A 16,236-nucleotide genomic window follows, 5' to 3' on the forward strand; every position below is an offset into this window, starting at 1 on the left:
GTTGCGGTTGGCCAAAAACAATGTGTGAATTTGTCGCTAATATTAGCATTCGCTTATTGGTTGTTATGCACTTGCACATACACACATACATATACGAGTATATGTGGATGCATGCAATCGTTTTATTTTTATTTTTACGAGCATTTGTGGCAAGTCTTTTGTCTACCAGTCTCACTTCTTGGTAGCTGGGCGCGCACATCTACTTAATTTGGGCGTTTGGTGTTGCTGCTACTGGCATTTGGCAAACTATTCAGCAAATTGAAGACATACAACAACAACTAACGTAAAAACAAGCAGTAACAGCTACACACATCGATTGACAGCAAAAACGGCTACTTACCACCTTTCAATTAATGCATTCAGGCAAATGAGTGTTTCAGCTGGATAATTCAATTTAGTTGTAGCCTCAGAGGTTAATAGGAAATGAAAGAGGAGAAATAAACTTCTTTTTGCGAACTGAAGTGCAGCCGAGGGGGCGTGGGATATCTAAATTAATTAATGTTCTGAGTGAGCTCTAAGATTTCGCCTTGGGCGAGAGTTGAGAAATGAGTAAGCGGATGGGCAGTTCACCTGCGCGCCTTCAAACTCACTCCTTCCCTTCTCTGACATACTTGGATGAAGCCGAATGGGTGTTCATTTTTGTTCATCCCCTTTTCCAGGGAATATTTGCATATTTGTTCGCATAGTCAATGGCCAGCGAAGAACTTCCATTCATGATTGCACAGTCTACCTGTAAATTATATGCAATTATATTATTTTCTCATAGATCTATGTAATATGAAAAGCAGGGCACCTTAATGAATTCGTACACTATCGAATCCATTTCATGTCGGTAGGGAGCAACCAAATGGTGCAGTATCAAAGCTTTGCAAGAGATACGCATAGAGATTGGGCGGAAGAGAGCGATCAACTGATTGGAGGTTTGCCGATCGAGAGTGTCAGGCTTCCTCTGCGTTAAAAAGGTGTTGCAGCTAAGCACAAGGATTCATGCCATTTTTTAAATTCGAATTTAGTTATCGTCCGAAGGGGTTTCAACAGGTACCCGTGTTAGAAATGAGACAACATATTTTGAAATTTTTTTTTTCTAAATTTTCCATATAGTCCGTTTTAGAAAAATATACTTCTCCCAACGCTCTGGCCATTTTTTAACCCCTCTAAAAATGGGATTTGTCGAACTCTCCAAAATACGCCTCTGTCTAAACCATGACCCCCCGCGAGCCATTTCTTCAGGTTAGGGAACAACAAAAAGTCGCAGGGAGTCCGACAGGGTGAATACGAGGGGTGCGGCTGTAGTTCATAACGCAACTCATGCAGTTTGGCGGCGACAACTCCAAATGAAAGAGCTGGTGGGTTATTGTGGTAAAACAGCACCTTCTTTTTCGCGAAATGCGGTCGTGTCTTCTTCAATTTTTTGTGAAAACGGTCCTATAACTCACTGTAGAATTGTCCAGTGATCGTTCTTCCTTTTTCTAAAAAATTCATGAGGATGACGCCGTTCGCATCCCAAAACATCGTCGCCATGACCTTTTCGGCCGATGGGACTGTCTTCGCCTTCCTTGGAGCAGATTAACCGGGGAAAATCCATTGCTTTGGTGTGTAATGATGACTCCAGGTTTCATCAACGGATCTCACTTAATTTGCTCCAAAACTGCTTCGAAGTTAACAGCCGTATCCGCTTGTTGTTGCTTGTGAGCAATCGCGGCACCCATCGGGCCGACAATTTTTTCATCGCCAAATTATCATGTAAAGTATTATCTGCCGTTCCTGTGGACACACCAACGGCTTCTGTTACTTCGCGCACTTTCGTTCGTCGATCAGCAAGAATCATGCCGTGGACTTTTTGATTGATTTCCTCGGTAACCACGTCCGCCGAGTTTCCTTGTCGCTCCTCATCAAAAACTGATGTTCGCCCACATTTAAATTCGTTCAACCAATATCTAACTGTGGTCATAGATGGCGAAGCGTTCCAATTTTGCTTTTATCTCCTCGCATTTTTTCCCATCCAAAACAAAAAGCGAATTACCGAACGGTACTGCTCTTTTTCCATATTAGGGACAATCATGAAACACATCTTACATGAATAGCTGCCAAATCCAAACTAATCTATCAATCAGTCTGAAATTTGCTTTTCCGTCATTTGGTAGATGGCATAGAGAGCACACGATGCTAACACCAACTTCCGCAGGAACGCCCTTTGTCATCAAGCACGGGTACTTATTGAACCGTCTTCGTATATAAGGAATAGCAACATTCATTGTGATCTTGGCCTACCAACTGTGACTGAAGTAAAGAAGCAATTTGTCATAGCTCTCAAACAACGACTAGAAATCAAGACAACGATCAAGCATCTAGCTTACTTCGGCTGAATTCTTCTCAACATAGATTGGATTCATTCGCTAGGGAGTCCAGCATTGGCTCACTCAAAACAATAACCTCGAAAAGAGTAAAATGAACGAGCACCGAGGTAGATTGTGCAGAGCTCTTGTATTCATTTGTTGCAGACAGGAAGAAAAACCGACAGCCTTTGACGAGGATGAGGTTCTTATCTACCAGAACAATGCATTGGCGCACTTCATTCAACCTGCTTTACAAATTTATCCTCCATTCACAATTTACTGTTCATTGCCGTTGCACATATCGCCATCAGACTGAGAGGTTCGGGCTATAGGCTCAACCTCACTTACGGACACTCAAGCATCCTAAGAAACTTTGAGTTCATCCCCCTGTCGACGGATCCATGTATACCCTCGCTTAGTCCAACCTGAACTTTCTCCACTCACATTCCATCAAGGCACGACTGGACGGGGAGGTTCACTTGGAGACAGGGCCCGGTGAACTTGTTCACGGATGGATCGAAGTAGGAAAGAAAGGTTGGCGGAGGGGTATTTTGCGAGGAGCTCCCTATCAGACTCAAATTCAGGTTACCGACCACTGCAGTGTGTTGAAGGTAGAGATAGCCCCAATCAAAGAAGCAGCTGATTGGCTACTTACATGCGTACTAACAGTCAAGAAAGTAAATATTTACTCCGACAGCCAGCGGCAATTAGAGCCCTCTAGTTACTGATGCATTCTTCGAAACTGGTCATGGAATGCCTGGCCTCACTTTCGCTTGCATCCGATTTCTTTGACATAAGGCTCAACTGGGTTCCTGGTCACAGTGACATTGCGGGAAACTGTGAGCGGATGAGCTGGCAGATATGTAAGATGATTTCCCCGCGAAGGGAGTGAATTGGGATAACCTTAGCTATCTGGAGCGAGCGTTTGGCAAGTACACAATCTTGTAAGATTGCAAAATCCTTCTGGCCACGTACCGAGTTTCTGAACTTAACAAAATCTCAGCTCTTGAATATCGTGGATTTTCTCACTATCCGCGAGGTGTGCACGCTGTGAGATTTGGAATTGTCTCGAGGCCTTTCTGCATCGGATGTATGGATGATGAGGCCTCTGCTCCCGTGGGGCTATGATTTAGGCATCTTGGCTCTTATTTTTTTGCTGATATAGTAGGTCTTGACATTAAAAATATGAAGAACTTCATCAGCAGCATTAAGCGGTTGACGCAAACGCAGCAAAGTCATCGGTCTGTACTCACACACACTAAACCCATTTTTCTCTCTCCGCCCTCTCCTTTCGTCCCATCGATCTTCCTCCGTCTTACTTCGTTCACAATGGTATCACAAAGGACGAATTCGTTTTCTTCGTCCAAGTGTGTCCAATCCTTGGGCCACCATTCTAACCTAACCTAACCTAAATATATATGAAAAAGAAAGAGGCTCAACGGTAAGACATTTGGTACTTATAACTGTTTTGAGGCTTCGAGAAAATTTTTTATTCAGCGAGCATGAATCAACAGCTTCAATGGAAATTTGTTAGTTAGTCAAGTAGCTAATAAATCAAGACTCATACTTAGTCAGTAAAATATAATATATTTATATATTTCTCCAAAAAAAAAAAAAAAAAAACACGAAAATACTCAAAATCCATATGCAATAAGTGGAAACTGAGTCTGCTATGGAGTGACTGCGCTGCATTATTAATCAGAGCTGATGTTCCCCCGTTGATTCTTGATAGACTGCAGACAGGCGAGGGCAGTAGCGGCTTACGCAGTGCTGCACAGTTGTCTGCTGAACTCGTTTTATTATTGAAATCGTTTGAAATTTATCGAGTGCAGGCGCATGAAAACGTGTATGTTGAACCGCATGCTGAGGAGTAAAGTGCAGCGGTGGCAAGTGTGAAATTGCGAAGCTGGTGCTACCAGTCACTGAGTTAAGAAGTTGGCAAAGCAACTGCACATTAGACATAATAACCACCGACGGGACAAGAAGCTAATCTAAGTGTCATTTGTAATTGCAATTCATCATGCCACAATGCCTACACACAAGTGCCTTTCGACGTAGGTATATGCATACATCTGCGCACACAATAATAGCAGTGCGATGAATTGCAAAGTATTGACTATTTATTTATTACTTTTTTTCGCATGCAAACATAGTTCATACTACAACAACAACTATATAATTCAAAGTTTAAAAAAAATTGAAATATTTTCAACATAATATCAAACTTTTTAGCAAAAATCTCGATGTGCCCTATGCAATTTTCGTATGATATTGTACCAGTTTAAAGTGACTCAAAATTTGCGTTCATTGTTGATAATTTTTTTTGTACAGGGTGTTTGTTATGCATTTCCTTTCACATACCGAATGCTCGAATTTTTTTTGTATGGAGAAAATACACAGACTGCCGCACAGTGGGCATTTTTTGACTTATTTTTTTGGCTACAGGATCAAATTTTTCAAGAATTTTAATAATTTTTTTCTTGAAATACACGTAAATGAGATAGTCTAGGCTGGAACTTCAAATTAAGAAAAAAAAAAAAATATTTTCTATCACATCAAAATACACCCTAGAATATGGGAATCTTTATGAAAAATTCAGAAAAACTTTAAAAATAAAAAATTGTATGCATTCATATTCAGTTTGGCATTTTTTTATTGTAGTTTTAATAAACAGTAAAACATCTCGGCAAGTACGCAAGAGGAGAAATCCCCCACTTAAAAAGTGAAACCATCATCTAACTTCTTAAAAACTTAAAAACTAATTTTTTTCAAAGGCAAACCTAGAATATTCACCGGAAAATTTTCAAAAAATTGATATATACCTTTTTGTGGTTGCTGAGTCTTCTGAATTCGTTGTCAGTTTGCTCTTGTGGGGCCAAATTCACGATTAGTTCAAGGTCAAACATAGAATATTCACTGGAATGTATCATTTCTCTAGAATTTATGAACAAAATTTGTCGGAAAATCCCCATTGTGCGCCAGCACTAAAAAAAAATTGGGAAAAAACAACGCGAGCCACTTCAGACTTACACTTTATTGCATCAAAATTCAATTGACTATATAATTCCATTTCTATTTTTTTTTTAATTCCGATTAAAAAGGTAGAATTCTTGATAAATTTGTTTGATTTTTATAAATTTTGAGCTTTATGCTTTAAGGTTTTTGTTGTATTGTAAAAAAAAAAAATAGAAAAAATTATTGCAAATAAAAAATAAATAAGTAGGCTAAATTTTGCTATACGACGCGCAGCTTTTATTATGCACACGGGTGTATATACTTGTAAATAAATACCCTGCAGACAAAAATTTGATGATTTTCTGCTGTGCCAGTTTAAAAGCAGCCAAATGTTGCATCATTAGCACAACACTTCTATCGGGTGCATCAAATATATACAAGTAATTTTTTTTCGGATTTATTACTAGTATAAATATCTATCAGAAAGTAAAAGAAAAAAAATATTTCCATTATTTAAAAAAATATTCCCATATTTTATTTAAGTATTTACTAAGTTGTTCAGTAAGGTTTGCGGTTTGAAAAGAAAAACACCATTTCATGGTTTGAATTATAGTGTAGTATACCTGCACATCTATAGACTTATTCCAAAGAGATTCCAATTTATGTATTCCATCCCTGAAGTGAGAATCTGGAAGGGCTGCAGCATTACCACCTCATCTTTTTATGAAAACACCTTTCCACGCATGCATTTTTTTTTAGGTCTGGAAACAGTTGCAAGCCACTAGGGGCCAATTCTGGTGAATACGATGGATGCTCCAACAATCCGCACTTTAATTCATGAATTTGAGCCATTGTCCAAATGCTCTTTTGACACGACGCATTGTCCTAATGAAAAATATTTTTTCCTTTAGCTGGTCTGAAAGGTCACAATAATATTCAAAATTTAGTGTTTTATCAGTTTGCAAGTAGTCCACAAACAAAATTCCTTTCGCATGGCAAAAAACTGATGTTAACTTCTTGGCCGATTACAGCCGAACTCGTTTCTTAGCCGACGAGCCAGGTTCACAACTCTTTAATCTCTTCTTTTACATTAGAACCATCGCGAAAGGCCCAAGTCTCATCCATAGCGATGAATCGATGCACAAATTCCACTTTATCCTTTCGAAAACGCTCTTAGTGTTGCTGAGAAAGTCGCAGTTGTTTTCATTGTTATCGAATGTTGCTCCCTTTGTGCACACAGATTTATGCAACCCAATACTTCAGTTAAAATATTGCTTACACTGCCCTATGAGATGCCTGGGGTTTCTATATAAATCTCTTTCAGTCACTCGAAGTTTTTCCAATACGATTTCTTGTATTTTTTCTAGATTTGTTGGTGTTGTTGCTGTTTTTGGACGTCCTTGACGTGGATAGTCTTCAAGGCTTGTACGACCAGGTTTAGCCATCAGGTAACCCCTCTTTCTACTGTATTAATTGATGGCGAAAAGTCCTTATACACTTTCAACACTCGTTCATAAAATTTTTTTGCTTTTAACCCTTCCAAAAGTAAAAATTCAACCACTGTACAACACTACACATTTCCCATTGTAGAAAATACTATGACACCTCGATTCCTGAGGGAAGTTGGTTAGCCATCTATTAAACAATGGAAAAGTAGATTTCAGACTGATTGATAGGTTAGTTTGGATTTGGCAGCTATTCAAACAAGACGTGTTTCGTGATTTTCGCTAAAATGGGAAAAGAGCAGAATCGTTCGGTAATTCCCTTTTTGTTTTTGGATGAAAAAAATGCGAGGAGATAAAAGCGAAGTTGGATGCTGTTTATAGGGACGCTTCGCCATCTATGACCACAGTTAGATACTGGCTCAACGAATTTAAACGTGGGCGAACATCCGTTTTTGATGAGGAGCGACCAGGAAGCCCGGCAGACGTGGTTACCGAGGAAATCAATCAAAAAGTCCACGACATGATTTTCGCTTCTCACTGATCGACGAACGATAGTGGGCGAAGTAACAGAAGTCATAGGTGTGTCGACCGAAACTGCAATTAATATTTTACATGATAAGTGGGCGATGAAAAAATTGTCGTCCCGATGGGTGCAGCGATTCCTCACAAGCAAGAACAAGGGGATGCAGCTGTTAACTTCGAAGCAGTGTTTGGAGCAATTTAATCGAGATCCGAAGGAACTTTTGCGTCGAGTTGTCACCGTTTATCGCACCGTACCAGAAACTAAGAAACAATAAAAATCAGCACATCGCCGCCAGTCTTGAACAATTCAGCGGGCAAGCCGTCAGCGCCAGCCGCTTTGTTATTCTTGCGCCGCTGAATGGCAACTCTGACTTCTTCATGACTAGGTAGTGGAACGTCCAAATTATCGTCGATTGATGGTATCGGGTTATCTTCTACTGGGGCGGAATTGTGTGCGTCATCGCCAGCAATTAAATTGCAGAAGTGTTCCCTCCATAGGCCCAGTGTGGATTGTGTATCCATAACCAGATTTCCGTTTTTATGTCTGCAGGCTGATGCTCCGGTCTTGAATCCTTGTGTCAGACCCTTGACTTGCTGATAGAATTTTCGAGCATCATTCCTGCCTCTGTCCCTGTACTCCTCTAGCAGCTCACGTTCACGCTTCTCCTGTTCTCGTTTCTTGCGACTGAAGAGGCGCCTCTCTTCCGATCTCTTTTCCCTGTAGTTATCTCGCCTATGGATTTAAAATATCACTCAAATTGAATTTAACGGAGGCGTTCTGGAACTTTCCATTTACACCGCATAGATGGCTGCCGACAATTACCGAACTTAATGTCCGAAAGATCGATTTTTTGGAATTCATCGGAGTAAATCACATTACTTCCCAGTTTCCAGAGAACATCGCTATTTTTACAGCGTTGTAACGCCAGTGTAAAAAAATGATTTTGAGTACAGAACTGGCTATGGCAGTACTAAAAAAATTTTGGTTTCTTCCCTTTTAAGCTTTTGCCAACTAAAGTCGGCTTTGTTTTTGAATTATTACTTGGCGCTTCTGTTACCGTTTTAATAAGGCGTAATGTGTGGAATGTAGATGCAAATGGAACTTGCAACTTTTTATGTCAGCACAAAAAAAAAAAAAAAAAAACTGCACTAAGTAGAACTCATCTAGCCACATGCAATAACAATGACAACTGTTGCAACTATGCAGCTGCATGCCACTTGTAGTGCAAGCTCACTTGTGATTGAATGCATCCGCATGCATATTGTGTCTATGTATGCGTGTGTAAAAGCATATGCACGAAAACATAAGCGCGCTAAAAGTATTAGCATCTCACTTGAAGGCTAATTAAATTTGAATTTGAATTTAAATCAAACGAAAGAGCGCGCAGTCTACGCTATGAGACTACTCGCATGTGGCGCGCTGCTGTTGCATTTGCATTTGCAGCTGTTCATGGCGGCCGACGGGTGCCGTTTGCTACTACTGCAACTACAACATGCGGCGATCCAACACTTATGTGCTTTGTGCTGATTGTTGTTTTCTCCGGTTGCTTTCATTTTCAAGTCACTGCCAGTGCTTCGTATTGCATATTTGAAAGACACTTTTCGCAGAGGCCGTTGTCCGTCGCACGCATGTGCTACTGACTGCGACCGCGACCGCCACAACAGCGCATCTACTCGTACGTCAGGCAGCCAACCAGCCAGCCAGCCAGCCAGCTAACCAGCTACTCAGTGCGCGAAGTCTCGTTGCAAAGTGGGAATTTAGAAATATTATTGTTTGCTTTTCTATCGCCTGCGAGTCGGTGAAATGCATTTATTGCCTTTCTTAATTAATCCGTCACTTGCGGCTGAGCTTCGCTTCATGTCTGGTACTTGACGCGCCTTCACCATTGACTATGACTATGACAGAGGTAGTGTTTACAGTTGAGGGTGTTAAAGTTGTTGCTAGAGTTTGTTGTTGTTGTAGTTGCAGTTGGTGTTGCTGATGTGGCATTTTGACAACCGCATTGCGCACTTTTTGACACATAGCGCGGGCGTGTAAATGTAGCTCGTTTGCCTGTCATCTCGCTATGAGGTGGTCTGTATGAAGATTTACAATCTTCATTGCCCCGTTCGAATATTTGTGTAAGTGGGCGTTATAATTTTGACACTTCGGTGACATTTTAAGTGGAGAAAATAAACAAATGTTGCATGAGCAGCTTGCAATGTATCAAAAAAAAAAAAAAATTGTGGGGAATTGTTTGAAAGGATCGAATGAAAAATGTAGGTATGCGTTCTTAGTGTATGCGTTCTTAGCGTACAAACATGGCACATATATGTAATAGTTCCAGCAGTTTCTCAAGGTGTTCAACATACTTTTAAATTAAATGTGTAAATATTTCCGAGTAAACATTCCTATGTTGTTTGAATAGGTCTAGAAAAACTCGTCATGAAAGTTTTTAGAAGCGTGAGCGTGAGCTGCTAGAGGAGTACAGGGGCAGGAATAATGCTCGAAAATTCTATCAATAAGTCAAGCGTCTAACACAAGGTTTCAAGACCGGAGCATCAGCCTGCAGAGATAAAAACGGAAATCTGGTTAAGGATACACAGTCCACACTGGGCATATGGAGGGAACACTTTTGCAATTTACTTGCTGGCGATGGCGCACACAATTCCGCCCCAGTAGAAGATAACCCGATACCATCAATCGACGATAATTTGGACGTTCCACCACCTAGTCAAGACGAAGTCAGAGTTGCCATTCAGCGGCTCAAGAATAACAAAGCGGCTGGCGCTGACGGCTTGCCCGCTGAATTGTTCAATACTGGCGGCGATGTGCTGATAGGGAGCATGCATCAGCTCAATCTCAGTGTTCTTTGTCCTGTACTGAAGAAGGGTGACCCGACGATCTGCACCAACTACCGGGGCATCAGTCTTCTAACCATCGCTAACAAGATCCTGTCTAGCGTCCTATGTGGAAGACTTAAGCCTTTTGCCAACACACTGATCGGGTCTTATCAGTGCGGCTTCAGACGTGGTAAGTCCACCATCGACCAGATCTTCACATTACGCCTAGTCCTGGAAAAGACCCATGAAAAGCAAGTCGACACCCATCATCTCTTTGCCGACTATAAAGCTGCTTTCGATAGCCCGATAAGGGATTGCCTGTACGCCACCATGTCTGAGTTCGGTACACCAGCGAAGCTCATACGGCTTTGCAGAATGACGTTAAGCAACACAACAAGCTCCGTCAAGGCAGGAAAAGCCTCTCCGAGCCATTCAATACCGTTCGAGCCATTTAACAGCGTTCGAGGTTCCAAGGCGATCCACTGTCATGCAACCTCTTCAACTTCGTGATGGAAGTGGTGCTACGAAAAGCAGGTGTTCATCGTAATGGTACTATTTTCTACAAATATGTCCAGCTCCTTGCGTACGCCGATGACATTGGCATTATCGGCCGCTGTAAGCGGGATGTCACCGCTGCGTTTTCTGCTATCGAAAAGGAATCATCATGAGTGGGTCTGGCGGTGAACGAGAGTAAAACGAAGTATATGCAGCCTACAACGCGGAACACACGGCGTGTAGGAACGCACGTCATTGCGGATAACTATACCTTCGAAGTTGTGCCAGAATTTATTTATCTTGGCACCGCCGTTAACAGCAACAACGATATCAGCCTGCAGATCAAACGGAGAATAACTCTTGCTAATAGGCGGCCGCCGTAGCCGAATGGGTTGGTGCGTGATTACCATTCGGAATTCACAGAGAGGTCGTTGGTTCGAATCTCGGTGAAAGCTAAATTAATAAAAACATTTTTCTAATAGCGGTCGCCCCTCGGCAGGCAATGGCAAACCTCCGAGTGTATTTCTGCCATGAAAAAGCTCCTCATAAAAATATCTGCCGTTCGGAATCGGCTTGAAACTGTAGGTCCCTCCATTTGTGGAACAACATCAAGACGCACACCACAAATAGGAGGAGGAGCTCGGCCAAACACCTAACAGAAGTGTACGCGCCAATTATTTATTTTATTTTTTTTAATAGGTGTTACTATGGGCTACGTAAGCAATTGAGTAGTCAAACCCTCTCTCGCATGACCAAACTGTCACTTTACAAGACGCTCATCATACCCGTGTTGCTTTATGGCGTAGAAGCGTGGGTAGTGTCACAAAGCGATGCAGCCGCTCTTGTGGTGTTCGAGAGAAAATTTCTTCGTAAGATTTTCGGTTTGCGCGCGTCGGCGAAGACTACCGTTCAAGAATGAACCACGAACTATATGAGCTCTACGCCGGCATTGACGTAGTTTAACGCATCGCCATCCAACGCCTGCGTTGGCTAGGGCATGTCGTGCGTATGGATGAAGAAGCTCCAGCGAAGAAGGTGTTCGAGGGCGAAGTCCAAGGGAGCCACGCTCCGGTGGAAAGACCAGGTGGAGGAAACCCTATGCTCGCTAGGTGTACAGAATTGGAGAAGGCGCGCGCGGAGCAGAGGCTCCTGGAGAGAGCTAGAGAGGTCGGCCGTAACTCGGCAACGGGTTGTTATGGCCACCTAAGTAAGTAAGTAAGAAAGTTTTTAAAATACAGGTAACCTTCTTATAACACGGTGGATAGGTTCCTAGAAATGCGGTGTTGTGTGAAACCTCGTTGTATGAGACCTAAGCCAGTAGAAAAATGGAGGTTATATTCCGAAAACTTATTAAAAGCATTTTTTTTTAATTCTACATAAACAACTTAATTTTTATATTAAACAAAAAAAATGTATTGTATTGTAGTATTTTAATTTAACACAACTCTAATTTAAGGGGTTAGGGGTAGTCAGAGGCCCGAAAATATGATGATGTTCAATCATTTTTTTTTTGTTTTGCTAGTCAGTTGCTTTATTTTACAAAAGTAAAAACATACCATTAATACATCATGTTTCAACTTGACTTTAGCAAAATTAAAAAAAAAATAAATAAATAATTGTAAAAGTTATCGCTGTCTGTGTTTTAGCTACACCGGACGACCCTTCTCCGTTTTTTGTAAATTTTGTCTATTTGTATTCTCTGCAAATGTTGTGAATTTATTTAGATATATATTCTTTCTCTCTCTCTCTCTCTCTTCTCTCTCTTTCATTCTCTCTTGAGTCTCTCTCTCCTTTTTTGTCTGCCTTGAAAGTTTCACTTCTGTTATGTGTACTACGCTACACGCACTTTTTTTTTTGTTTTTGTGCAAAATTAACAATATAGCGGCCTCAGGAAATATTTTTCAGATTTTCGAAAAGAAAAAACCGTCAATTAATTGTTTAAACAAAATCGAAATTTTGAAAAAAAAAATTCCTTCGATCAGGCACGAGTTGTTTATGGTTTTCAAGAGCAGTATACATTTTATTGAAATCTATCAAGCGGTTTTAAGTTACAGTGATCAATACTTCAAAAAACATCTTCTTTTTCTTAATTGCCGCTAAAACCGCTTATGCGATTTTGGCCGAGTTTAACAAAGCGCGCCAGTCGTTTCTTTCTCGTGCTAACCGGCGCCAGTTGGACACACCAAGTGAAGCATCTTTATTCGCTGCGCTATGTCTATGTCGTCGTAAAGCTCATACAGCTCATCGTTCCATCTCCTACGATATTCGCCGTTGCTAACGTGCAAAGGTCCAAATTTTTTCCGCAGAATCTTTCTCTCAAACACTCCAAGTGGCGCTTCATCGGATATTGTCATCGCCCACGCGTTGGCGCCATATGTTAGGACGGGCATGATGAGAGCCTAGTAGAGTGTTAGTTTTGTTCGACGAGAGAGGACTTTACTACTCAGTTGTCTACTTAGTCCAAAGTACCACTTGTTGGCAAGAGAGATTCTACGCTGGACTTCAAGGCATTGTTATCGGTGTTAATGCAGGTTTTTAGATAAACGAAGACTCTTACAACCTCGAAAATATAACTGTTAACAGTGATGTGGGTGCCGATACGCGAGTGCGTCGACTGTTTGTTTGATGATAGGAGGTACTTCATTTTGTCCTCGTTCACTACCAGACCCATTCGCTTTGCCTCTTTTTCCAGTTTGGATAAGCAGAACTAACTAACTAACTTCATACATGAAATACCAAAAATGAAGAAACGGTTGTTTCTAATAGCGGTCGCCCCTCGGCAGGCAGTGACAGACCTCCCAGTGTATTTCTGCCATGGAAAAGCTCCTCATAAAAAGCTCCTTTAAAACTTTAGGTTCCCGCTTGCAAGTGTTAAATTTTTGGCCAATGATTTATTGTCAATCAAAGCGAAGAAGTAGAAGAATTGTATTAATAAAAAAAAAGTTTATTATTAACAAAAAAAAAAAAAAAATAATAATAATAATGATATATTGTACGCACATACATATGCACGGATAGGAACAATCGGACCAATTTGCATTGGCGCGCATTGGCAATTATCAGCCTTACGAGAAACGATGTAAGAATTTATAGAACTTCATGTAAAGAATTGAGCTGGGAATACAACCAATTAAACGGAATATTCGAACGACGTCCATGCACGCGTCAGGCAAACGAACAACCGCATGACATGGCAAACTGTCAATTAGTGTTGGCATGGAGAAGTAGCAAAAAACGAAACGTGCACTATTGCATTAGAAGTTGAGAACAACGAAAGGGACAAGCGCTGAAAATAAAAAAATTAAGGTGGAAAACAATGTGCGCGCCCACAAATTCCTTAATAAACCAAATTTTCTGGGTGGGAATGATGTGGCGGGCACGTGGCGACAGCAACGGAGAACAACAAAACTGACGGAAAATGTGACAATGGAACAATGTTTTGAACGGGAAGAACAGTGATGGAGGGAACAACAAATAATCAAAAAACAACTACAACAGCAGCGGCACCTTTATTATATCCAGTTGAATAGAAAGTAGACGCAGTGGTCTAAAAAAATGCGTCTTTCATTGCTCTACGTGAAGCAGCTCGAACGAAAGTGGCCAACTTAGCGCTTTAAGCACTAGATTTAGCGCTTTTTGAAAATTAAAGCGTCAAGGAAATAATTGTTCAGTGTCTAGTACCCTTTTTAGCGCTTTTTTCCGAACTCAAATGTAATACGCGTGTATTTCTCACAGATAGTCAGAAAAGTGAAATAATTTGACATATTTAAAGCTGTGGTAGCACTGAACTTGCAAGACACTTGTTTTTTTTTGTTTTTCAGCAAGGTCAAAAATTTCCCGAAGCAGGCCGGAACTTTAGCGACGTGTAGGGAGAAGGAATAATAGGCGAGTCTACAGCAAGGACTCTGTTTGCAAGGTTCAAACATGGCGACTTTGACGTCGATGACGTGGATGACACGTCCCGCTGCGGAAGGCCTTCTGAATACGTTGAAGTATATCTCAAATCACGTTTGAAGGAGAACGGGCGCCAAACCAGTCTTGAATTAGCTGAAAAAATGAGCTGCGATCATAAAACGATTCTTAATCACCTTTATTCCTTGGGATTTACCGAAAAATTGGGAGCCTATGAGCCTCACGAGCTCAACGAAAGAACAAAACAAAGAAAGTTGCCTTCAAATTGCTTCTCAGCATCTCGTCCGCCAACGAGCAACTCGCGGTCATAAACAGCGCTTTTTGTACCGAATCGTCATGGGAGATGAGAAATGGTGCCTATACATCAATATGAAGCAAAGAAAGTAGTGGGTGGCTCTAGGATATACAAAGAAGATCATGATATGTGTTTGGTGGGACTGAGAGGGCATGGTGCACTGGGAAATGCTGGAAAAGAATGTCACGGTCAACAAGAAGCGCGTGAGTGAGGCTATTCGACTGAAAAGTCCTGATCGACATGGTCAAACCATACTCCTTCACGACAACGTCAGGCGCCATGTTGTACAAGTCGTAAAAGCCGCACTTCAAGAGCTCGAATGGGACGTCCTTCATCATCCGCGGCATTCTTCGGACCTTGCACTGCCCGATTACTATCTTTTCCGCTTTCTGTCAAGAGCGTAACCTTCGATAATAAAGAAGTCCTTAAAAACTAGCTCAAACTGTGTTACAAATATTTTTACGAGAGGAGCAGACAAAGGTTGGGGAACTTCTCGTAGGGTTGAGGAAGTATCACGAGCAGCTGTCATTGAAACAAAGAAGCTTTTGAACTTCATCATCATCCAGAAAAGGCGTTTGTGTACCCACAAGAGGAGAGACTTTCAGCAAATAGTTGAAAACTGAGAAACTATTAGATAGAGGCATCGACGACCAGTCAATAAAAGTCACCAAGGAGAGGAACTGTAGGATATGCTACAGACTCGACAGAATTTCCGTCCTTTTGTACATACAGGACGAAAGTGGAGAAGCCGTTGTTGAAGCGACATCGATGGCAAAAGCACCCGCAGAAATTGCAGAACGCTTAGCTAAAGAAGCACACCGAATTTGGCTGTAAATTAATCCTTTCTTGCGAGGTGCATTTCAATGTTTGTTGAGAAGTTATTTCTTCCGCGGAGAATATTGTTTCGATTATTTGGAACGGATTTTAAAGGGATGGCATTAGTGGGCAAGGATAAGCGCCATAAAACAATGATTGCTGACTTTTTGCAGGCTAAACTCGTGGAATAGGGATAGCACACTAGTTTACGCAGGATGTTAAAAAAATTCATTTCTTGAGCAATCATTTTTTGAGTAGGGATGGCGCTGACAATTGGCCATTTAGACTTTGGTTATTCTGAAACAATTCATAAGCCTTAAGATGAACTTTGTTGAAGCCATTCAGTAGATACAGCCCATGTTGACTATTGGGCCGAGCTCCTCCTCCAGTTTGTGGTGTGCGCCTTGATGTTGTTCAACAAATAGAGGGATCTACAATTTTAAGCCGCCTGCGAACGGCAGATGGTTTTTTATGAGCAGATTTCGCGTGGCATGAAAACATTCAAAGGTTTGCCTTTGCCTGCCGAGGGGTGCCCGTTTAAAAAAAAACTTTTTCTATCATTTTGGTATTTCGTGACTACAGCGAGTTTCGAAAACGGGAACTACGGAGTAGTAGTCTCACACCAACCCATTCGGTT

Source organism: Anastrepha ludens, chromosome 4 (assembly GCF_028408465.1).
Source record: "Anastrepha ludens isolate Willacy chromosome 4, idAnaLude1.1, whole genome shotgun sequence".
NCBI lineage: Eukaryota > Metazoa > Arthropoda > Insecta > Diptera > Tephritidae > Anastrepha > Anastrepha ludens.